The sequence below is a fragment of the Acomys minous genome, assembly GCF_964271855.1.
Source record: "Acomys minous genome assembly, chromosome: 12".
In the NCBI taxonomy this organism is placed as follows: domain Eukaryota; kingdom Metazoa; phylum Chordata; class Mammalia; order Rodentia; family Muridae; genus Acomys; species Acomys minous.
In genome coordinates this window covers 42318367-42342539 of record NC_140493.1, presented here as the reverse complement: position 1 = coordinate 42342539, position 24173 = coordinate 42318367, and the positions used below count along the sequence as shown (strand labels likewise).

Below are 24173 nucleotides of genomic sequence, written 5' to 3'. Positions count from 1 at the left end.
ACCATGCAATGCTGAGTCCAGCAAGGTATATCCAATTGGTGCCAGAGTTGCACTTCTATCATGAAGATAAGCAACAGCTGTTTAATTGGACCTACAGCTTGCTCAATTGGAGAGAACTCATACCTTGTACTGTAAACCCGTCTAAGAACACGTGGCTTGAGAGTGATTGTCCCTCTAGGAGGCCAATTATTACCATAGAACTAAATAATACAGCTCCCAACTGCCTTCTAAGTGATACTCTTTATATCCACAAATAAGTGCATCCCTCATATCTCATCAAAGAAGTTTCTCTTCACAGCATACTATTAGCGAGACCCACCATTGATCACAACTGGACACAAGAGGTTTTATAAACACACACACACACACACACACACACACACACACACACACAGAGAGAGAGAGAGAGAGAGAGAGAGAGAGAGAGAGAGAGAGAGAGAGAGAGAGAGAGAGAGGTCATGACTTGAGAGAGAGTAGTTGGAGGAACAGGAAAGAAGCTGGAGAGAGAAGCTGGATGGGTATTTGTAGAAATGGTGTAAGTGCAGTATGCTCCTATATGGAATCCTCAAGTTATTAAAAATAAAAGTATGTATACATTCTCAGCAACCAAGATCATAACTCCAAGCTGACATATACCAAGAAAAAAAAACCCATGTGATTTAAAGATTATATTTTTTATTATGAAATTAAAAGTATAGTATAAAAGTTAGGTAAGACTGGGGAGGAAAGGTAGAAATATGGAAGTTTATCTATCTATGTATAATAGCAGCTTCTCAATAAATTGGAAAATTCTCTGAAATAAAGAGCTTAGTCCCAAATGTAATATTTGATAACTTCACAGTTTGGTGTAACCTCCTTTAATTCATGTATTAGTATTAGTACTAGCATTAGTATTAGTATTAGTGTTAGTATTAGCGTTCGTATTAATGTTAATGTTAGTATTAGTGTTAGTCTTGATATCTATTTGTATTAGTATTAGTGTTAGTGTTAGTGTTAGTGTTAGTATTACTATTCACACTTGCTATGTAAAATCAAAATACTCTGAAAGGCAATTTTAACGGTTAAATAAGACAATAATACAGGAAGACTGAATCTCTTGGTTTATACTGAAAATGTTGGGCCTCCGTTCTTCCTTTCAGAATTATCCTGACCTGGGGAGGGCGGGGCATTAAAATAACTGAAGCAAATGATTAATGCTTTATCTTAGATTGAGAAATGATTCTAGAACAAATGCAGCCAGAGCTTTTGTGAGGTAGATGCATTGTTTGAATTTGGAGAAGCCATTGAGAAATGCTTTAAGTTAAACAATTATTTTAGAAAAAGAAAAAAACTAAATAAAATAGTTGTAACCGACCACTGATTTGTGAATACGTTCTATGAAGTCCCTCATGCACGGTCCTGAATTCTGATTGGCACTATTCACCAATGAGGAATATAAAAGGCATGAAGTATGCATGAGGTTTAATTTCCTTTTTAATGTGTATTTCAACACATAATTTTTTACAAAGACATTCTTTTCTGGGTACCATGCGCTGCACATTTCTCATCATAAAAAGATGAAAAACTAAAACAGCTATAGTAACAATCGATAAATAGCTAACATTTTATATGTGTACTTTTACATTCTTTTTCATATTTTGTTTATATTTTCCAAAATTGAATTAAGTTGTAACCATTGTATTGAAATATACTTTGGTTCACTTAAAACAACATGAATACTGTTCTGTGCTATGAAAATATTTGCTGTCAGTAGAAGGAAAGTTCCTTTCTCAGTCATTTTTTGGTCACTTTCTAGCAGAGGAGAATGGGAAGGAAGGACTTTGCTTCCCTCAGAGAAGATAAATGAATGAACAAATACCCAAACCATCATTCTGGCTTTGTGCCTAGAGACAATCTGAAGTGTTGAGTCAAGGTAGGACTCTGGTTAGCATGCTGTGTTTCCATGTTCCTGGTTGTAGAAGGAGGATCATGTTTGGAGAAGAAGTGCAGATGGTCAAATCTGGAGAGGAAACCACCAGAAAGTTGAATCCTAGGAGCTAGCACGGTGTCTCCTTAAGACACTACAAATCATATTCTATCTACAAAGAGAATAAGGTTTCCGTGAGGCTAGACAGGATACTTCTTTATGGAACGAAGAATGATGTGGGAGCCTTGAGCTGCAGAGTAACTAAAGCTCACATACAGCTAGAGGAGTGGCTGAGTCCTTGACAGGCAGAGCATCAGGACCATCTTGAACATTCAAGGGTTATGTTGTGAATGGCAGAGAGATTGATCACACCTTGAAGTTAAGGAAATTCTCCCTGTGCTAATTGTAATCAAGCTTTAAAATAAGCTTAGAAAAGGAACTATGGCTCCACAAGCCTCCTCATGTGACTCTGAGCATGTTAATATACCTCTGGAGGCTCACTAGTTTCAATAACTATTTCTACTGTCCAATATTGCTTGCTTGTCTCTTTAGTACCAAGTGCCACTTCCTGAGCACTAATCCTTTTCTAGCCATGGTTCTAATACTTGGCAGATTCTAAATATCAAATAAGTCCTGGCATTATTGATGATATTGTATTTCTGTTCTCAGGAAAAGCCTTATTTAGTATCCAAGCTCATGTGAAGCGTTTCTTTATAGCCACAAAGCAGAAGCATACAAAGCAGATGAGAAATGATCATGTACAAAAAGATCACATTCTTAGCAACTACCCAAAAGGAGGCTTACTGATACTCCACAGTAACCTCTAAAGCACAGGAAATGGCCTTTTTTTTTTAAATCAAAAATGGTTTTAATCACACAGAATGTTATTCAGTATGGACTTTGCCCAATTGATCCAAGAAAAATGACTAGAGAGCAGAAACTATGTCTGGATCCTTTTTGTATTCTGTGCCAAAACATAATATCTGTTGCAGAGTGGAGTCACAATTAATGCTGTGTGTAGTTGAGTTGAATTCAGAATGCATCCCTTCACCCACAGAATAAATTAGCATGTAATGAAACACTATACTTGTCTCATGTTGTAGAAAAATGAACAACCTGCCATCACTTTTCTGTTTAACATTTGATAAACAAACTCTTCCTTATTAAAGAAAACCAATGCTCACCTTTTCTCTATCACACTGACCATTTAAGCCCTATAAATACCCTATGAAAGTTGGGCAAATCACAAGCCAGATCATTGAAATATGTTCCAAATCAAATGGCACTGGATTCCAAAATTAAAATGGAGCCATGATCAGAGAGGAGAGAAAAAAGATTATTATAGTATGTCATACATAAAACCTAAGAGTTCCTATGGTTTCTTCCAGAATGTGAAGAAAACCTTAATAGCATTTAAACTCTGTGGCAACTTAAGACCCTTCCCCAAATCTTAAATTTGAACCATGGCAATATTCTGTCATCTCTTTTCTGTGCCCATAGCTTTCAGCTCAGCTCCTTCTGGCCTCTCAATGATAACAGCAAGGGCTCTGAACTCAGGTTGTCTTGAGTGTGGTCTTAGCTTTGTTTCAGGACAGCCGGTATAGTGGGGCAATTATTCACACTCCCTGAGTCCTGTTTTCTCTTACATAAGATGGACACCCACTTTGATAACTGATTTGAGTATGCAATCATAAATCACACTCTATTCCATGAGAGGCACTGTCGAAGCTCCCTGTTACTAGAGAGAATTATAGACAGAACATCTTGCAAAGCATGTGAATGTCACATGTCTTCATCTTCATCCTGCCTCTTTAGACTTCTACAAGATCACTCCCCAAAGGCTTTTCTTTCTCTCGTGGATAGGTAAGTAAATTCTTTTTACTTTATGTCTTTTTCAACCAGAGAGGTATGTCTCTGTTCTCTCTCTGTCTCTGTCTCTCTGTCTCTCTCTGTCTCTCTCTGTCTCTCTCTGTCTCTCTGTCTCTCTCTCTCTCTCTCTGTCTCTCTCTGTCTCTCTCTCTCTCTCTCTCTCTCTCTCTCTCTCTCTCTCTCTCTCTGTGTGTGTGTGTGTGTGTGTGTGTGTGTGTGTGTGTGTGTGTGTGTGTATTTCAGTGCTCTAAAGCAGGCTTGCCTTAGTGATTGTGTTGACACAAGACTATCACCATATACAACGTTCTGAGGTTGAGGTGACCTGTGATCAGTGTTTCCAAATCTGACTCTTCTGCTCACTGATCATACTTTATGATGGAGTGTCATAAATTCATCAGTGCCTCTGAAGATCTAATTATGCCCAACAAGCCAATTTTATCACCAGGTTCTTTGCAATAAGCAAGCTTGCCTTTATATATTATTTCTCACATGAAATTTTCTTTCAGAGCTAATGTTACTGACTACACAGTATAAAAAAATAAATTGAAAACATTCCCCACATTTAGTGTCACAATCAATGTGTCCTTTACAGCCTAAGAACACAAAATATTGGGGCCTTCTTTCCTCTTTGTTAAACTGGAAAGCAAGTCACACAGACCTTTCGAAGCAGCTATTACTTTCTTGTTAGGAATCCCTGTGAAACATCGTGGGTGGGAAGTCCCTGCCAACCCTCTGTATGGTAGAAAGATAGTGTCATAAACAGTAGCTGACCAGGACTAGATAAGCCAAAAGCCCAGCTGTGGGGAATTTTCTAGTCCCAACAACGATAGCATATAGCTTAGAGTCTCTAGGAAGGAGTCCAACTGAGCTACTTAGGGACTTGAAATCAAAGGCCTTTGATGCCTCTTTTGTTTTAGTGACACAAAGCAGTGGAGATTGGGGACATGGGAGTCTACTACCCAAAACCACCATGAGTTTGCTTGTTCGATCAGTTACTAGAACTGCCTTAGTAACATAGTAAGCAAAACTCCTTTGCTGAAAAGAGAAAATGGTTGGGGCATTGTAGCCACAGACAGGACAAATGCTAAAACTGGGGGAGAGGACGTTAGGAGAAATGTTTTCTATCCCTACAGTGTTTCTTATTCTAAGAAATAAACCCTAATTTTCATGCAAGAAAGGTGGTGTCAAATAGCTACATTTTAGGTAAGACAATGTAGGGGGAGAAAAGCAAACCATTTGCAGACGACCTTTACAACCCTACCTGGGAAGATAGCTGTGGTCATGGTGTCTCTGTATAGCAACAGGACAGTTATTAAACCAACAAATGAGAAAACTGAAGTCGAGAGAACAGAGTGATTTGTTCAAGATCAGAGCAACTGAGGACTCAGGAGCTGGGTTAGAATTAGAATGTACTTTCCTTCTTGCCACAAGAAGACACTGGTTCTGCAGAAAAATAAGTAAGCATACTATAAATTCAAGAGAAAACATCTTCCTACAAATTCATTTGTCTAAGTCCAACTGTGAGGCTAGAAATATGTCTTTAGAACAGGCACTCATATACAGACACACATACTCCTTACACATATGGTGACTTCTGGAACACTCCTCTGTTATTACATGTTCTATTTCCCAGTGGTAAGAACAAAAGCAAGATTCTAAACTCCAGGAGCCTTGGATGTAGGGTTTAGCTCTCCTCTCAACATCCTGTATGATCTTTACAAATTTACTTAATCTTCCCATCAACCTCTTTTTGTCCATAAAAAAAGTTTGTAGACCAGATATGAGAAGTAGAGTCATACTCACACCAACTATAATCAAAATATGAATCTCCATTTTGAAAACAGAACTTGGAGTACCAGACTGAAAGATCTGTGATGCTTGTCTTGAGCATAAAGGACTTCACATCCTCTGACAAAACCATGCCACTCTAGACCAGGAGATCAATGATATCCCTTCGTGATCTACTGATTTCACTGAAGTAGACATGAAAGAGTTAATAACGTCTTCATTCCATTCCAGGAAGGTACAGAATGTGAAAAGGATCTTTTCTGTTACCCAAGAGAGGATAAATCAATCATTGTGCATAATGGAGAGACACCATTCTACCCATGAACGTGTAATATCCCACATTTTTTGAGATAGGCGAAGTTGACCTCTAAAATGTTCAGAAAATGGAAACTGTAGGAAAATGGACATTCCATAAGACTTGAGAGATTCTGTCGCTTTATTTTAAAAGGTCACAATACATTACAAAAATGTTTTTGTAGCCTCCCTAGTCTACTCGTATCTATGAAATTAAGAATAAGGTAAGCTGGCAGCTAAAGGGACAGTACACTTTATTTTACACACATATACTGAGAAGCTCCTTTGCTATGCATTATGGTAACAGCATATAATACAAACACAACTCCATCCATTTCTTTATGGGGTGTACCAGTATGTTTTGGTGGCTTAGTGCCCATTAGACACTTGTGTTACCCTATTGAAGACATCTCATTCCTCACAATGACTGGCCAGTAATGGTGAATTTTCTTAATCTCCAAGGTATTCATATAGAACTATAAATTACATTATTGAAAATGCAAAAGCAGGTTGTTTGGAAATCATTTCTAAAGCTAACTGTCTAAGGAATATGGTTTGTCCATGTTTATTTTTCCTCATTGACATGATGTACACCATCCCCTAGAGCTTTAATTGTGATGGCTTTAGTCACATGTGAACACATATCAGTTGATTACTAGTATTTGCATATAATTGCTAACATGCATAGATTATGTTATTATCATAAATAATTATGCTCACCATATTCAATTTGCATATATATGCATCACCCATATTTATATAGCATATAAAACAATTTCAGTATTCACATAGAACATGTGTAATGGATATGCTTTCTTTTTAAAATTTTTTTCTTGAATGCTTTCTTTATTCCTTCCCAGAAGACCAACTGCAATGAAATGAAGTGATTCAAAGCTCATGACTTATTGTCTTCATAACAACATCACCTTAGAACTGAATCACTTGGCCTTTTCTCTTCTTATTGCCTCCCAGTTCAAAATGCTTGCATCTCTTAATAAGCAGCCTTCTCTTAGATTTTCAGATGGACCCAACACACTCCAGTCTCAGCACAATCTTCTTTTTAGTTTTAGCCTTTTTGCAGAAAATAGGCTTAGTCTGACCACCATAGCAACTTGTTTCCTGTCATAATGCCACTTTCTCTGAGCATATAAAGAATCCTTGCCCTTCTTATACTGTGTCACTTAGTGGGGTAGGTGCTTGCCACATTTCTTGCAAAATATCTGGCAGGTCTTAGGAACATTCACCATGTTGGCAGGAGCATTATTGGCTCAGAAAGCTCTTTTTTACTTTTAATTTATTATAATTATTCAGGTTACATCCCAACTGTTATTCCCTTGCTTATATTTTCCAGTACTCATCATCCACCCTTTTCTACCCTATTCCTCTCCCCAAGGTGGATATGCTTTCTATATTTATATGTATGTATACAAAGCTAACTTAAGCTACTGAGATTCTACTATGCATTTATTATTAATTTAGCTTTCATTTTTTAAAAAATGTACACTGTGAAGGGCAAACAAATAAATAAGAAAATGTAGTACTACTCAATTTTGTGTCATGATAGGACTGAGTTTACCTGCTCTAGGGACATAAATTTGAATATCCAGAAAGAATCAGTAACGAGAAGTAAATAGGCAAGAATTAGATGTTGAAAAGGGTCTGGACAAGGTAAATTTAGAGTATGTCTGATGGGCTAGTAGGGACAAAGGCAATAGGAAACAAAGCACATGGTACCGCTTATGAAAACCAAAGAAACAAATGCCTGAAGCTAAGGTCTCACTGAAACATGCAAGAGAGATAGTGTGACTGGGTACGTCAGGGCTGAGTCAGAGTTTCTCAGAAGTGTTGACTTTGACATGAAGGCAACCAGGACCAAGCGTTAATAATGTCATGGTGCTCTAGACAGTCAGGGCAAGACCGGAAGGAAAATGCCATTCCTCTCTGATCCATAATAACTTTGAAATAATATTTCTGTCAGGTTCAAAGTAAAGGTAGAATATGTATCTGTTGAATGATGGGTGAATAAATGATAAAACCACTTAGGAACATGTTGCACTATGCAGATTAGAAATGGGCTAAAGTAAATGCATGAAATTAGAGCTGCGTTGATGAGGTTAGGTTTGAAAATTTACGTAAGCCAATGATTGATTGCATGCATGAGTGTAGTGGTGGCTTCCAGTTTTGTGGGTTGCTCTGTGTGTGTTTGTGTGTCTATATCTATATATATCTATCTCTATATCATCTAAATCTTCCATGTTATATACATATACATATATCTTGTGTGTGTATGTGTGTGGATACACAGACATATATACAACATACACATTCACACACATATGTCACACATATGTAAAACTCCATGTTTCTGGGACTATGTCAAGGGTTCCTCATGAGATAATTTATTTTAAAAATAAAAATTTGAAACTTAAGGAATCACTCTCAGAGGAGGAAAAGAAGGCACCTCAGAGTTAATAATTTACTCTATGTCACACCTCAAGTGTCCTTTTGCGGCAGGAGTTAAAGTAAAACTCTTCCACATTAGATTCTATGCTATACTGGACATGAGTTTTTTTTAATCTGATATTATAAAGTACAGTAAGACAATGTGTGTTGGAAGAAAGAAAATTAGTTCGAAATTAGGCCTATGAAACTCAAGCCATTGGTGGAGTACCACAACAGGCATACAAAGAAGGCTGGTAGAGATTTGTAATGAAATTAATGAAGAAAAGGCAAAACTTCCACAATAAAAACCACAGAAAGACTCAGTACATTGACATCAGTGTAAAACTGGTATATATGGAATTAAAGGTGAAGGATGACTATCCAAATACATACAATTAAATATTATTGCTTGTCATAAAAGAAAGTGTCATTTTCTCTATGATACCCAGCTCATTGTGCACTTATTTCCTGTTGAGAGAAGGCTCTGAAATCAACAGCAGAGCTATGGAGAAAGCCTTCCATTGGCTTTGTTCTCTATATAAGTTTGTTGTCAACTATGCTATAGTGACTTTATGATCGTCATTTCTCTGGGTATCCTTGATCATTTTAAATGATTTTTGTCAAAATGAAATCTATTTTGTATAATTAACATATAACAATAAATTATTTTTGTGAAATATCTAGATTGAAGTAATGTCATTACTTAAAGTAAGGTTAGAAAAGGTGTATGAACCAAATAAATGCTATTTCAGTCAAGTTTTTCAATGTCAGAACTACTCATAGCTTAACTAGAGTAGAATTGATCCCTATTTGAGCACTTAAGTTCTTTAGTACTTTCTGTATCTATAGTGAAAGACTAGGTCAATAATAAAGATGATTTTTTAAAAAGATTTAGTGTTATTTTTAGCTGTGCGTGTGCATAGGTGTGTGTGTGTGTGTGTGTGTGTGTGTGTGTGTGTGTGTGTGTGTGTGTGTATATGTGTGCTATGTGTGTTGATGCCTGGAAAGCCAGACATGGGATCCACTGGACCTGCGTTACAGGTGGTTATGGGCTACATGGTATAGGTACTAGGAATCAAACTGGGTTCCTCAGGAAGAAAACACATGTTCTTAATGACCGAGCCATCTCCCCAGCTCCATAAAGATGCATTTTACTGAGACATTTGTAAGTAATCTAATAAATTAATAAAAAGCATATAATATTCATAGAGTATTCTCAGTAAGTATTCATAGTATCCCCCCCATATGCAATGCAGTTTATGCAGCCCTCCACCTGTATAAAAGTGCCGTTTTATCAAAATGATTCTACAAATGCATTGTACAAACTCAAATCTGACCCTTACCTTCTCCCAGTGACAGTAATAAAGCAGTTTTTCAATGAGAAAACACTTTAAAATCAGGAACTAATTTTAGTTTGTTCTTTACTGACTTCAGGTAACTCAAGGAGAAAAGCCAATGCCCTCTGTTAAATGAAAGCTCATGATGTTTACAGAAAGCAGGCTACTTGACACTTTTATGTAAAATAAACTACTTTCCATTGCTAAGCACTCTCTCTGTCTTGGGAACTTGAAATTGCCTTTATGGATCCAAGGTCATGAAGTTAAAAGAAGGTTGAACATGGTCAGGTGTGGTAGTGTATGCCTTTAATTTCAGCACTTGGGAAGCAGAGGCAAGAAAATCTCTGTGAGTTTGAGACCAGCATGGTCAAAAAGCAAGCCCAGGATAGCCAGGACTCTTTTACACAGAGAAACCCTGTTTCATCCCCAACCCCCCAAAAAGCTTCCCCAGGTCGCAGCAACCCTGTGCTTGATCCACTTCTTTTGGTCCTTCCCTTGCCCAGTGTACTTTCTCCCACTCTTCAATAGCAGTCTCAGTCCAAGCCAGACCACATGGCTCTAACTAGAAAGTTTCCCAATGGTCACAGCATGTTCTTTATGCATATTGCTGAAGGCGAACCATTGCCTTGCAGCTGCCCTTTTCCCCGTGGGCTTATCTATGGAGTTCCTGGGAGGTGAAGGACACTGTTCTTGTACATGTAGTTGCCAATTCATTACTCCTTGGTGACTATGATTTCTCCTCTTGGGGCCAAGGATGACAAGCATTGCTTAAGAACATCCCAGGGGTTATTTCAGGCAACCTATGAAGATGGTATCTTGTTTTTAATTCTTCCCTTCTCTCAAGTTCAACAACTGCTTGTTAATTGATATCTCTTATTGTTTTCAACTTTCTTATTAAAAGTCCTTTTACTGAAACTCTAATGTGTGCTGGGCTTTGTACTCTACACTGGACATATGAAGAAAAATAAGATGTTTCTTTCTTGTAGATTCAGCCATAAAAACATGTAAATATAACATGCTACATGCAAGCCAATGATTGAGCAAGGTGGAGAGGACATGGAACCAGTAAGAAGAGGAATCAACAAATTCTAATAACAAGGTTTAGAGAATTATTTTGTAAAACCAGATACCAGAAAGCTAGCTTTTAAAAAAATAAAAGAAAGCACTATGCATTTAACTCCCTTCTATATGCTGGAATTTTGTCTACTTTGGGCTTTATATGTTTTTATGAATGCTGTCACAACCTCTGTATGTTCAAATTACATCTGTTTTGCGGTGTGTAGAACATATTTTATTGTAATCATCTTACATATCTTACATATATTACATATCTGGCTCTTATATACATTCCACCCCTTCTTCTGTAATGATCTCTAACCTTGATTATATATATATATATATATATATATATATATATATATATATATATATATATATATATATAAAGTTTTGTATTATTTGCATCTTGACCAGTTACAGGCTACATATTCATCATCACTTACTATAAATAGAAGCTTCCTAGTAGTGCTGCAAGAGATAAAATGACTTATAATATAATGATAAATTATTAAGAGTCAGTTTAATATCATATCCATTTGGGGGCATAAGAGTAGTAATTTTTTCCCTAGGGCCTATGCCATTGGCCTCTTAATGGTGCCACTCCAAATACACTATATGAAACTGGAAATTCTCAAAAATTTAATAAAAACAAATAAACAACAAAAACCCTAGACTGCGTTTTAAGTCAAATTGAATAAGAGACACCAAAATGAGGTCTATCTGGAAGTGATGTGATCTACATTAGCAGGGCATGTTCTGAATATTGAGAGGTTTCTTATAGTTGGACCAGAAGCTGGGAGACAGATAGAGCAGGAAGTAAGCTGAACAAATAAGTAGCAGATGAGCCAAAGAGAGTTCTTTGCAACCTGGTGAAGAGTTAAGAGTATCTCTTGTCTTCTGACATGAGTGCCAACAAAGGATTTTCATCAGGGCAGCTATACAATCAATTCCCAATTAATTCACACTAATCAGATGGAATTGTGACATAGTTTTGTTCCTGATGATCATTCTGCTGAGTTTGGAGATTTATGATGTAATGGGAATGATTCCAGACATACAGGTAGAAAGTCAAGCAGTTACATTAGGACCTAGGGGCTTAGATTCAATGAGATAGATAACAGTGTGTGGAAAGTGTCGATGAAAAACTGCAAAGAAATATATCCAGATGCCAGTTATTATAGAGGAGTAAGTTAATAAAACAAAGTAAAACAGGATGTGGTGATAGCCACTTATAATGAGATAAGAAGGATTCCAGGCTCCAAGAGGGAGAAGGAATCAGGGAATTGGGATGGATGCAGAGATTCAGAAATCATCAGCAAATCCATGGGTAGTAAGACACTTTTAAAGTTCAGGTATGGATTTTATTCTACAGAGTGAGGAAATAGCTAGGCAGAAGATGGGGACATTTAAGGGTAAAGAAAAGAAGTGACCCAGATACAGTTTCTTAGGGGGTGTAAGCAAAACTAGGAGAGGAAGTTTCAGTAAGGCAAGGGGAAATCATCATTTTAGAGAGTTAAAAATCATCAGAGCAGTGGGGGGTCAGATAAGGAGTGAGAGGGGCCAGCTGGCTGTGCCAGTTAGTGGTTCACTGGAGACTCTGAAAGAACAGTCTCTGAGGAAGGATGAGGCCTAAAGCCAAATAGCAGAAGGTTGGAGGGGAAAGGAGAGTTGAGCAAGCGGAGAGAGAAGAGGCCACTACTAGTTTAAGGAGCTGGTTATAAGGAAAGTACCTGATGTTCTTGAAGGCTGCAAGGCTACACAATGGCTTAACTATGGTTATACATCAAGGAACCAGGCTCAAGAAAATTCATCTCTGGGCTTGGGCTTTATTTTACTGCCTTCACATTGTATGTATGCATTTAAGTAAAGCCAGGAAAAGTGGTACATACCTGTAGTCCTAGCCACTCAAGAGGTACGACGTTCATTTAATCTCAATAGTTCAAGACAATTTATAAGTGGTTGTAAAGAACTGTGAAGGGTCTGAGGTTTCAGTCTGCAGGTGAGCTAGCAAGTTATCCTGTTACTGTTTCACAAGCAATGGCAGAAGATAAAGAAAGCACTTTCAAGTGGAGAAATAAACCCATTGATTGTTCACAGAATATATATGGTGACCAGACAAGCATCATTTTCTCAAGTGGATTCCCATAGCCTCACTTCCTAGAGTGTGATACAAATAAGGCCAGGTATTAGAGGAGAAGTATTATAGTAAACACACCTTGGATTTAGTAAAAACCAATTGCTGGCAACAGGCAGAAAAATGTTAACCACATTAGCGATGGAGAATAAGATTTACTCTGCTCAGAAGAGAAAAACTATCTCTGGCTTGAAAAGATGTTTGCTGTGCAAATATTGGAAAGCCAGTACAGGACAAAGTGGGACACATCCTCCAGTTTACAAGGCATAGAAAAATGAAGAGTCCTCATAACGCTGTCTTCTGATAGCATAGATTACAGTTTGCCTGGCCAATATTAATTTTCTTCTAATAACAAAACTGCAATGTCATCCTGCAAATGTACTGACTTAAAGTTTACACAATAACTATAATTCGTAGAAAGCTTCTTGAAAGCAGAGCTGAGCAGCAAAAAGATGAACGAGCTTGACAGGATCCTGGCTCTCCAATGACAGTGTGTCAGTACTATAGTAGCTATGAACTGCTTAATTCTGGATTTCATGTATCTGGTTATATGCAAATATATGACTGGGCATATGTGTTTATGCCATTGTATTTGGTCTTGTTAGTAGAAACTATACCATAAACACTTACTATTAACAGTAGAATGTAGTTTCTGGTAAGATAAAAAGAGACTTCAAAGACTGGAATTATAATATTGAGTTTGCCACTAACTTACTCCACTACTTTGTGCATGTCCACATACTATTTCTCTGCTAATTTCCAAGCTTTAAAAGCTTAGGGGTCTTTAGTTCATAAATTTTTCTTTCATTTATATGGATATGTGTATTTGCATGTATTTTTGAGACAAAGTCTTACTATGTAGTTCAGGCTGGTCTTGAACTCACAATCTTCATCCTTCAACTTCCAGAGTGCTTGGATTACAAGTATGAAATAACACTTGCAGCTATTTTACATTTAAATATTTATTTGATCTGTGCATTAAATTTCTTTGAACGAGGATCTCATCTGAGAAATAATTGAGAGGAAAAAAATAGACAATTGTTTAGTTTGTGCCCTCTCCTCCAAAAACACCTGATGTATACACTGTGGGGATGCCTTGACACAAGGTTATCACTTTTCCTGGGTTTCAAGACACCTTTAAGGTTGGTAGGAAGTACAACTTCACAACATAGTAAATATCTTTTCTCTCATAACTTCTATATTTCTGGTGTTTATCACAGAGCCTCGCATGCAGCACTTCTTGAGGGAAAAATACCAATGGAATGAGTGAACAGACGACCTCAGTTTAGGAAATAGGAGACAGGAACAACTATGGTATGCCCCACTTTGATCATATCTGATGACGGCTTCCTCCACTGCCTTGAAGAAAGTGGCAGAGAAAATTCCATATAAAACAAATCCTTGATGACCTAAAGTGCAAGAAGTGAGAATGATAAGAAACAATTTGAGTTTAATGGCTTCAGATTATTATTATTTTTCTTTGTTAAAGAACAGTGAGCCATTTGTTCACTGGAAACAGGACTGTCAGTTTAAATTATGCCCCTGTTCAAATGAATTGATATTGGATAATGAGGTCTCACTGAATAGCTACATATAATTTTGTCACCGAGCTAAAAAATTCCAATTGCTCTAACCTTTTCTTGTAAATTCTATTTTCTGGGCTCTTAATCACCCTTTCTTTTCTTGTGTGAGATTGAATAAAAATGCAACATCTATCGTTGGATGACCTTTACAGGAACATCTTTCCTATGTTCACCTTTCTATACATCATGCCATTGGTGACTCTTGCATCATTTAGTCTTTGGTAAGACTAGGCAATTTTCTAATTTCTTAATATATGAATTGTCTCCAACTTTATTTTTATCTGTAAGTCAATAAGGACAGCATAAATATTACCAAACATATAAATAGTTACTATCAACCAAACCAAACAGTACATTATTAGGTGGAATTTTCTTATTTTAAATATGAACATATTTTCCATTAATAAGTCATGTTATCCATCCACCTATCTAGAATTTACTGGTTTTATATCTGTAACAGTTCTAAGTAAAACACTTTTATAGTAATGAAAGGAAACCCAGAAGAACTCATAGGCAACACTTTTAAAATACCAGAAATTATAATAGACAGAAATTGACACAAAAATAAATGGATAGGATACTAAGAGAATACAAAAATTGTCCAAGTGCATTTGGGTTATGATATCTTGGAGGATAAATAGACAATAAGATGAGAAGGTATGGTTGTACTACCACCGCACGTTAGCATTTACAATAAAAGGACTTTATAGTTGGATAAGATCATTTGTCTATGCTTTTGCCATGCTAAAGGGCAATAATTGATGTTTCAGTCTTTTCCTATACCAAGTACTGTGTTAGGTGCTATAGCTACAACATAGTATCAGATAAATATGGCAGGGACTTCCTGTCTCAAGCAGGAGTCAAACAGTTGAGCTGATAATCAATATTAATATGATCTATTTTTGTCTCCGTGTAGTCTCACTTCATTTCTATTGGTCTATTTTAATCATTAATTATGAATGTCACTCTCCAAAGAGGCCAGTTTAAAGCATAAAAATCAAATGCTAATCCTTGTTATGGTATGATGTGGCAGTTGTTAAATAAATGAAGGCTATATAGGGTATAATGTGAGCTTAGGGGAACACCAAGAACAAGCTTCCAACCCAGCTGATAAACCAGTATACTGACACCACAGCTGAGTTCTTTCTAGATTTTTCCTATTGAAAATGAGGTCAATGTTATTCCAGATTTAAGTATAATTATATATATGTATATTACATTTTGTTTATTTTGTGAATATATGACAGGGTGGTAGAGGATTCCAAAGTGCTGCCTGGAGGTCAGAGGGCAACCTGTGGGAGTTTGCCATTTCTTTCCACTCAAACCTCCAATGTGGGCTTGGAGATTAGGTTAATGTCTTCAGGATGGGAGGCAGACATGTTTACCCACTGAGCCATATTTCCTGTCCCCTCCGTGAGTGTTTCAATAGCTTGATGCAAGCAAACATTGATAAGTAAGTTGCACTGGGGTGGAAATAAAGATGCCAAATGGGAAATCTAGTTGTGTCCAGGAGGAATCAGTTTTCTTCCTGTGTAATTAAAGAAGATACACAATCAATAGTAGGTGCCTTTGGAGAGGAAGTAATGACAACTGATTTTCAAGATGAAACAGGTCTAGATACTGGCCAGACTTCTGGAAGAATGTGTGGGCTGAAGTGATTTCTAAAGGCATGTAAGTGAAAATCTGACTCAGAATTTCTTCCAGAAGCCTGAGTTAGCCAAGCAAATATGTTTGTGCATGTGTAGAAACAAAGGAATGCCCATACAATGAGTAAATGTGTTTTTCCTCATAAAGCAAATTTAAATATTCTTAAGGAAGTAAAACAAACACGTGAATTTCAAAAAGAAAAATGTATTTCAAAGTCAATTAAATGAGCCATCACAATACATGGGGTGAAAAAGAGAATCTCCTGTGTTTTTGTGGTTGGGAGCAGGTTTCCATCAGCCCAGTATCCCATAAAACTAAAGAAGAAGGGATTGAGAATGTATCTGTTGTTACTTATTCATTACTTTCAACCCTCAGAAAAAGAAGGATGAATGACAGGTTCTGGGAAGGTGATTCACATAACACCTAAATGGCTCAGATGAGAAGACAGAAGAAATATAATAGATGAGTATAAAGATAGAAATAGAGCTATATAGATATAGTTCTCACATCTCAACATGCATGGCAGTGTTTGATGTATAGCACCTTCCTGATTCCAGAGTAATTAAAACCCACAAAAACTTCAACCCAAAACTCACCATGTCTACAGATGTGCAGGAATAAAGTTAAAGCAGAGACTGAGAGAATCTCTAACCAATGCCTAGTCCAACCCAAGACTCATCCCATGAAAGAGAGCCAACCCCTGACACTATTAACAATAATTAACAATACTCTGTTATGTATGCAGACAGGAGCCTAGGAGAGTTGTCCTCTGTGAGGCTCCACCCAACAAATGCTGAGACTCACAGCCAAACATTGGGCGAAGCATAGGGAGTCTAGTGGAAAACTGGGGTTGGGGGGAGAAGGATAAAAGGACCTAGAGGTGACAAGAGCTCCACAAGAAGACAAATAGAGCCAACTATCCAGGGCCCAGAGGGCCTTGTGGAGTCTAAAGCACTAAGCAAGGACCATGAATGGACTGGACATAGACGTAGTCAACGGAGATCTCAGGCTTCATGTGGGTCCTCAGTAAGCGGAGCAGGTGCTACCTCTGACATGCACTCTGTTTCTTTCTTATCACTTACCCCTGGTGGGACTGTCTTGTCAGGCCACAGGGGAAGATGAGCCCAGTCCTGATGTGACTTAATGAGCTCGGATGGGTGCGTTGGATGGCTCCCCTTTTCCAAGGAATAGGGAAGGTGGGACTGGGAGGAGAGGAGGGACAGGGGCTATGACCAGGATATAAAGAGAATAAATTAATTAATTACAAAAAGGAAATCAATCCAGGAATTTTGTCTGGGAAGGTGCCACTAGCAGAAAGATCCAAACTGTGGGAGGGAGATTCTGAATAGCTCAGTTTGGATGTGGGCCACTCCTTCAAAACTGGTAAAGGTGCCTTGAATAACAACAAAAGGGATGATTTTTCCCAAGCAGAAGTCATATTTAAAACCACATGACATTAAAAACCATTTTAGAGTGTCTTAGTTCTTACCCCTATAGTTTTAATGCTTTTCTCCTGGATACTAATTTCTCAATGCTTCCATAGAAAAATATCATAAGTTGTGTGGTTTAACAAAACCAAGGTTTATTTTTCATAGTTCTGAGCATTTGACATCTGAGATAAAGATACTGTTTCTTCCAAAACTCTCAATGAATAATATATTTCCTTGCCTTTTCCTAGGCAGTGGTAATGCCTGGCAATGGTTGGAGTCCCTTGGTTGCTAGCTGTATCTCTCCATATTGCTTCCATCTTTACATGGGCTTCTATTCTCTGCATGTCTTTGTGTGCTCTCTTGTTAAAATGGCTCCTTATAAGAAGGTTCCAGATCATATTTTTGTCCAATATGACCTCCTCTTTTCAGTTAATCTACAGGGTAACAGATTTTTTTCTTGGCACGTTATATGTCATTTAGGTTGGTCCATCCCTTTCTCTCCTCTCCCCCATCGACGTCCTTTTCCTCACTTGTACCACTCACACCTCTCTATTTCTCTTTGCACTTCCATGTCAAATACTTTCTAGTACCTTTCCTCAATGCTTTTCGTGACAATCCCTTTTCAGCTTTCAAAGCTTATTTTCATATTCATGACCATTGCTCCTGAGAGGAAGAGAGAGAGAGAGAGAGAGAGAGAGAGAGAGAGAGAGAGAGAGAGAGAGAGAGAGAGAGAGAGAGAGAGAGATCAGAAACAAGGACCCACATATGAGAGAGCATTTCATTTCCATTTTGAGCCTGGGTTATCTCAGTTAATTTAACATTTTACAACCCCACCCATTTTCCTGCAAATTTCAGAATTTCACTTTGGTATTAATTATCCATTTATCTATTGGTAGGCATTTAGGCTGACTCCTTTTTCTACCTATGTAACCTGAGTGGCAATAGACAAGGCTGTTCAACATCTTTGTGGTAAATTATAGAGTTCTATCGGGTGATGATTGAGCATTGTAGGTAAGTAATATGGTAGTTCTTTTTTATTAATTTATTCACATTACATCTCAATTGTTATCCTTGTACATCCCTTGTGTCCTCCCATTCCTCCCTCCCTCCCACTTTCCCCCTACTCCTCTCTCCTATGACTGTGACTGAGGGGGACCTCCTCCCTCTGTATATGCTCATAGGGTATCAAGTCTCTTCTTGGTAGGCTGCTATCCTTCCTCTGAGTGCCGCCAGACCTCCCCATCAAGGGGATGTGGTCAAAGTCAGACCCCACTCTCCACTCAATGGTGGAGAATGTCTTGTCCATCGGCTAGATCTGGGTAGGGGTTCAAAGTTTACTGCCTATATTGTCCTTGGCTGGTGCCATAGTTTGAGCAGGACCCCTGGAACCAGATCCGCACATCATAATGTTCTTCTGGTAGGTTTCTAGGACCCTCTGGATCCTTCCATTTCCCCATTCTCCCATGCTTCTTTCACCTAAAGTCACAATAAGATGCCCTCCCCTCTGACCCAGTTTCCTGGTAAGTGAAGACATTCATGGAGCATGCCCTTTGGGCAAGTATCTTGATATAAGTGAGTATATACCATTTGACTCTTTTTGCTTCTGGGTGAACTCACTCATGAGAATTCCTAGTTCAATCCATTTGTCCACAAATTTTGGAAATTCCTTGTTTTTAATAGCTGAGTAGTATTCCATAGAGTATATGTGCCACAGTTTCTTTATTCATTCTTCTACTGAGGGGCACTTAGGTTGTTTTTATGTTCTGGCTATTATGAATAAGGCAGCTATGAACATGGTTGAGCATATGTCCCTGTTGTATGGTAGAGCATTTTCTGGGTATATTCCAAGGAGTGGAATAGCTGGGTCTTGAGGAAGCCCTATTCCCATTTTTCTGAGAAAGCGCCAGATAGATTTCCAAAGGGGTTGTACTAGTTTGCATTCCCACCAGCAATGAAAGAGTGTTCCTCTTTCCCCACATCCTTGCCAGCATGTGGTGTCACTTGAATTTTTAAAATCTATTTTCAGGTTGCTGAGAAACCTCCACACACTTCCATAGGTGCTACACCAGTTTTTACTTCCACCAACAGTTAAAAAGGATTCCTATTTTCTTGCATCTTTTCCAGCATTTGTTGTCATGTTTTCATGATAACCTCTCTTAATTAATTGCATCCATAGAGACTGTGTGTCCAAACACATCTATGTTCTGAGATTCTGACCTAGTACCAACATATCCACATTCTGAGGGTCTGACTCTGTCCAATACATTTCCATTGCAATGTTCCAGATATCCATTTTGAGAGGGCTATGATTCAGCATCTGCCTTTGGATCTATGTGTTTGCTCCAATGAAAAGCTAACTACCTCATTTTCCCACTACCAAGTTGAATGTGTTTTTATCGAGTACTTGGGGTATCTTTACAGAGTGTCCAGTATGGAACATTGCAAGCACAAAATAAGTTTACTGAATGAGCAAAGAAATGAATGAATGGAGATGCAAAGGGAAGAAAGACAACTACAAAAGCTGTCACAATGACATTTGGCATGTTGCCCCATGCATGATTATAGAAACCCATGGCCCTGTCATCTACCAAATAACATGATTACAGAAACAGCAAATAAAAGCATGCTTCCTGTCCCTCATGAAAGCTTATAATGAGCTGAATATTGAGAAAATTGACAGTCCTTTCACTTTGATTCTTCCAAGTCTGCAGATAAAATAGACAATTTACAACATCCATGGATTTCCTGATGCGTCTCATGATCTGCCTGTTTAGAGAGTGGTTACATCATGCAATCCTGTTTATCTCCTTCACTTGGCTGACTTTTCACTTTCACACCCACTGCAGTAGAGTTTTGCTTTTCTTCAAGGATTTTATTTTCATACTTTGCTCACCCGCACTTAATTTCCATCTTTTCCTCCAGCTTCAAAGGTTTGCAGAGGCTCCGATTTCACCTCTGTACCAGCAGTCACTTTCCTCTTTGAAGCTAAGTATTCATTGGAAGAGAGATGTTGTATCTTTTGGCTCTTTGTCCTCATCCATGTCAGGAGATGAGGCAAAGCCGTATTGCCCTAATTGTTTTATGAGATAAATCTAATTTTTTTTTATGTACATAAGGAGTCAATCTGTTTCTTTTTTTTTTTTTCAATCTGTTTCTCTACTCTAATTTGGAGGAAAATGAATCTAATTTTAGATGAGTTACTCAGAAACTCTGTCCCTTAGGGGTGTCACAGGTATATTTTGGGGGGTATAAAAAGTCATATACACTGCCACACAAATCACCTGCAGTAGGCAGGCAGCAGGCTGTCTTCCATTGTTGACCCTGGATCCTTGCAACATAACCTTTCTCTTTTCAGTGCCTGCCCTGGTCACACTTTAACTTCACAATGCAAAACTTGTTTTTCATCTTGTTCCACATCCGAAGAGGGAGATTACTTTGATGATTGTGCCAGAAACTAATTGTGTGTAGAATCAATTGTATGGGAGGATGGAGTCTGTGGAGGCCAGTGGGTTTTAGCATCCTGAGAAGAAGGGAGGTGCCACAGTGATATGTTCCCAGGGAAGATTCCAGACTTTCTTTCTAGCAAGCTTCTCAGAATAGGCTAGACACTTCCCCTTCTGACATTCTTGAACTGTAGGTGCGGAAGCTATGCTGTCAAAATTCTTTATAAACTTGAGTCTGTGATGTTAGAACATCTGTGCTGTGGCCGTTCATGCTGTGGCTCACATGGTAGTGCAGAAGAGAATCTCCTTGGAGCCAGTTTAGCAGAAGTTATGATCTTGGATTTGTCACTTGTGGTGTGACTTTATTAATATTATTAATAATGGTAACAATTGTTTACTAAATACATACTAAAGAAAAGTCCTCAAAATGATTACTTCACCTTCAATGGGCTATTTCATGTTAATGTAGGTCCTGGTGTAGATGATATAGTTAGAGCTACCATTCGTATGTTTTACAATTAGAATAAAAATGCACTGTATGAGTCACAGATTCTGAGCTCACAAACTCAGTGAAGGACAAAAATCCAGTCTTAGGGTAGAGTAAGTTTCCAAAAATTTATATGGAAAACAACTGTCAGTTACTATACCTTGCCAATCCCTGTTTCCCCATCTGGAAAATGATGACATTATTTCCTATTAATATCCTACATTTCTGGTCTGAGAAAGCTTGTTACCTAGAACATAGATTTTCAATTTGATTGTTAACGCAATTTTCTTTTCTCTGCTTCCTTTTATACTACAAACTACAATCCTTAAATCTCACCTTGGAAATACTAGTCAAAGAACATTACAGTTCTACATGGCCACAGGGGACAGCTAGTGACCAGTGGGGCCAATTTACCTCTTCCCAACTGGAGCAACAGGGGCAAAGCAAGGAAGGGGAGTCCCCTCTTTCCTTCAGCACACTCCACTGACCATGAAGCCCTTATGCATGTTGGCTGAAGAAAGCTCCCTGTTGCTAGCTGTTTCACAACGTCTTAATGAAATTCTGTTCACAAGGGCACCGATGACTGTTACACAATCTCCCTCTCCTTAAAAAATTGAGAAACTAAGAATACTTCCGCCTCCTCTTTAACCCAACTGGGGAATCCAATCAATCCCATGTACCCATGGAATTCCAAGGGGGTGAAACTGAACCTAAGGCCCACTTCAGCCTTATTTCCCTAAGGAATTCTTATCGGCTTGCTCCATGTAATGCTCACAATGGTCCTCCAATGGTGGTGTTCCATTTGACACACAGGCAACTGAAGCTCTAAAAGAATCAGTAAGTTACTTAACATCATGCTTGTAAGGATCAAGCCAGGGCTGTCTGATTTCAAAGATGTTTCCATGAGTAGTTGATTGGTCTGCTAAACCAGGAGATTTTATTTAGAAGCAGTATCCATTCATCTATTTCAAAATATTAAGAATCTACCATTGGCCAAACGCTAATGTTGGGGACAAAATCCTAAACAAATAAAGCCTTCCAGGTCCCAGAGAATGCTTAAAGAGGATAAAAAAGAAACAGAAATTGAGAAGTATGTATGTGCATAGAATATTAGGTGATGGTAAGCACCCAAAAGGAAAAACAGAGTTGGGGAAAACAACTCTGTTTTGGTGGCTTCTGAACAGAAACTGACATGGAGTGGGAGCCTGATTCATACGGGTTTTGGAAAGGACCAAACCAGAGAATGGACCTAAAGTCACAGTCCCTCATGGAATAGTGTGCTATGTGTTCTGGGAGAATAATTAGAAACTTCACGTGTGCTATCTATCAGAAGGGAAGTAGATTAGGTCAGAGAGGTGACAGTATACATTATGAGTGATTCCTATAAGGCTTCAAGGATAACTTGTTTTTTTTTTTTTCTTAGAAAGATGAGCTAGAGATGGACATGGTGTCACCTCAGTTTCATGAAGGATTGTGCTCGATAGGTGCCTCCCAGTGTAGTCAACAGGAAATTTCCTAATGATATACTTAATGAGAGAAACTACCTGGGCTCCATTGGAGTCAGTGGTCAATAGATCTGAGGCCCAGCCTTTATAGTCTTTCTGACATCAAATATAATTGGCAACCATATCCTTAATTGACTCATAACCTTTTCTAATCCACCCCTCTATTTATAACCTAAAGCATATGTAGGAGAAGGAGTCACTGATAACAAATGAAATACTAGAGTGTATAAAGGATGTTGTTGTTAACATAATTTCTGTAAGCTAGTACTATATGGTCTCATCAACTCCTCTCTCCTCACTGTTTCCAGTCTTCATCAGATCACAGAGAAGAGGTTACATATCTAAAGAGAAAAAATGAATACATTCAATAGTAAAAGGCTCGTGGACCAAACCCACTGTTTTCTGTATACTTTTGATGCCCAGGAAGTTGATTTGCTCAAACCAGAAATGTACTTACCTAAGTAACCTGCTTCATATTCTACAGCCCTACTCCAATTACTCATTATTTTGATAAGTTTAATCTGTTGATCTGTTTCATATTCTCCTGTTCTAGAAAAATCCTTGATGGTTTCATAATATAAGTGAAATAAACTGCAAATACTCAGACTGTCCCCTGCTTACATCCCTCTTTATACTAAACCTAGACAATGACAAGACACTTGTGAACCTGCTACATTTTCAGGAGAGCAGAATTTCTATTTGAAAATTGACATGAGCAGTTTTGCCTAGTGATTAATGAGCTATGTTCTATTTTGGGAAAATGAATGTGTAACCATGTATAGTCTCTGATATCTAATGCTTCAAACCATTGTCTTCTATGTCGGATTTCTCTTGAGCCAGTTAATGAGCTTTTCCTATAGAGAACCATAAAATGTTTCTCTTAGGTTTTGTGATACTTCAGATCAGTGTTGTACCATCTTAGATCTGCCATTGTTGTGTGAAAGCATCCATGGACAAAATACAAAAGAATGAATCCATCTGTGAAACTTTACACGGGATGAGGAGGAGGGCTAGATTTATGGGGTTTAACTCTTGTAGAAATCCTCATATTGAGTTGATTTAGGAGGTCAAACTCAACCCTTAAGAACAATATGAAGGCTTCCTCCACTATGCAAGTGGAGATACTGCAAGTCCCTATGATGACCTTTGATCAGAGCTTGAGAAGTTCTAGAATTAACAATGAAGTTATAACATTTTTATAATTATGAAAGAAGAACATTATCTTCCCTGCTCACTGCAACTCTCTCTG

At 38.0% G+C, this 24173-nt stretch overlaps 1 long non-coding RNA gene across 1 annotated transcript in view; it reads left to right on the top strand.

Moving 5' to 3' along the window:
• LOC311579355 overlaps positions 1-10709 on the top strand; it is a 30713-nt gene extending 20004 nt beyond the window's left edge. The window contains exon 3 of the long non-coding RNA XR_014773129.1: positions 10623-10709. This is a non-coding gene — a long non-coding RNA (uncharacterized lncRNA). The remainder of the gene's footprint in view (positions 1-10622) is intronic.
• The last annotated feature ends 13464 nt before the right edge of the window (positions 10710-24173 follow it).